We start from the raw sequence: 1,949 nt of genomic DNA, 5'->3' as shown, positions 1-1,949 counted from the left end.
ATTGTGTCATAAAGCTTTTGTCAATTGTTTACGGAACAGATTGATTTCACAGGTTCCTTTGAGCCAATGACCCTTCAACAATGGACACTCAGCACCTTGTAGAGACTCTGAGAAGTCTCAATTAAGGAATAGAAAAAGGATGAATTTCAATTTAAGTTTCACTTTGGAAGGAAGAGTCTAAGGCTGTAAGGCTGGTCCTTGAGTATCTATTTCAGTGTCTTCAATCCAGTATAATTTTTTTTTTAATTTTTTTTCAACGTTTATTTATTTTTGGGACAGAGAGAGACAGAGCATGAACGGGGGAGGGGCAGAGAGAGAGGGAGTCACAGAATCGGAAACAGGCTCCAGGCTCTGAGCCATCAGCCCAGAGCCCGACGCGGGGCTCGAACTCATGGACCGCGAGATCGTGACCTGGCTGAAGTCGGACGCTTAACCGACTGCGCCACCCAGGCGCCCCAATCCAGTATAATTTTTAATACAATTAGCCATAAACAAGGACAGAGAGATATTTCTCTTTTCCAGAAGTGAACCCTTGGGCCACAGCCAAGGCTGTCACCTCAGATGAAAATAATACGATTTACCACAAGAAAAGTTTCCGTCTCCTTTTATCCAGGGTTAGAAATAAGGGACCATGTGTGACAAGTTTGTTCAGAATGCTAATGATGCCATCAGATTCTAAGTCACAGGATACAAAGTGATGGGCTAAAGACCAAATCTGGCCCACAGATGTATTTTATTTGATCCACTGTATGTTTTTCATGGAATTAGTTGCCAATATAAAAACTCAGGAGAATGCACACAGAACCCTGGTTTTCTCCCCACCACCCACCTTAAAAAAAAAAAAAGATCTAGCAAATTGGACTTATAATCCCAAATTATAGTGACAACTAGCTGGTGTTGAAGTTCAAAGTCCCTGATTGCCTACTTTCACATCAGAGTCTCCCACCCCTGCCTGTTTTCACTCTGATACTGAAGAGTTAGCTTTTCCTCATCATCCTGCATGATTTTCTTTTTTACAGCCTGCCCACCTCATCTATTTATTCAATCTCTCTGGGCCCTGTGTGTAACAACTGTCTGAAACAAACATCACAGGTATTGTTGTTAAATTTCCATCCTTGTGGCTGAGAGTAAACATGCAAGTGTTTCCATTGTGGTTCTACCTTTATTCCACATCGGGGGCTGATCACGTTAGTTCCGCTGGAACTTCTGTTTGCATGTGGTCACTGGGGGGGGGGGGAGGGAGGGTGGAATCAGAAAAAGGACAAGTTGTGTGCCTACTTCAGCAGCACATATGCTAACATTGGAACGATACAGAGAAGATTAGCATCACCCCTGCACAAGGAGAGAAAGGACAAGTTGAGGGAAAGAATCACTTATTTCTGTGACTCTGTATAAGTAGGAGGAAGACTAATCCAAATGTGTGCAGTGTCCATCAATATAACAGCACATGTTGTATATTTACATATACAACTAGTGCTATATATACATCTCTGTGTATAATCAGACACAAAATCACTTATGCTGTTCCCCAGGACCAAGTAAGGTTTGTTTTTTTTAAGTTAATTTTGGCTCTGCAATTCTTTTATTCATTTATCTAATTTTTTTTTATTTACTTAGGTTGCTTTTATTACCATTGAACTATTATCAACATAAAATTATAAATTAACAGCAAAATGTATAGAGCTTCTGCCACATTTATATCCCAAATACCTTGACAATTAAATACAAACAAAGTAACACAAACAATAAAAACCAAGTGACTAACACCCATTTAACATGGTAGTTGATGTTGCTTTGCTGAAGTAAGCATCAACCAGGACACTTACTCTATGATATGGGTTCTCGTGATGAGATCATACTGTACAAGTCCCTAGTACCTTTTCTGAAATCCTTGAGGCAAGATGTAATAGGGAATTTTGAGTTTTTCTTATTTTAGAAAGGGGCATATA

The 1,949-nt window shown here is 39.8% G+C and overlaps 1 non-coding gene across 1 annotated transcript; it reads left to right on the top strand.

The window, feature by feature from the left end:
- Positions 1–1,270: 1,270 nt before the first annotated feature.
- Positions 1,271–1,378, top strand: LOC125147085 (U6 spliceosomal RNA). Its single transcript, XR_007145003.1, has one exon. It is a non-coding gene; the product is annotated as a U6 spliceosomal RNA (small nuclear RNA).
- Positions 1,379–1,949: the final 571 nt, after the last annotated feature.

This window comes from Prionailurus viverrinus, chromosome A1 (genome assembly GCF_022837055.1).
Source record: "Prionailurus viverrinus isolate Anna chromosome A1, UM_Priviv_1.0, whole genome shotgun sequence".
NCBI lineage: Eukaryota > Metazoa > Chordata > Mammalia > Carnivora > Felidae > Prionailurus > Prionailurus viverrinus.
This window is presented reverse-complemented; position numbering and strand designations above follow the sequence as displayed.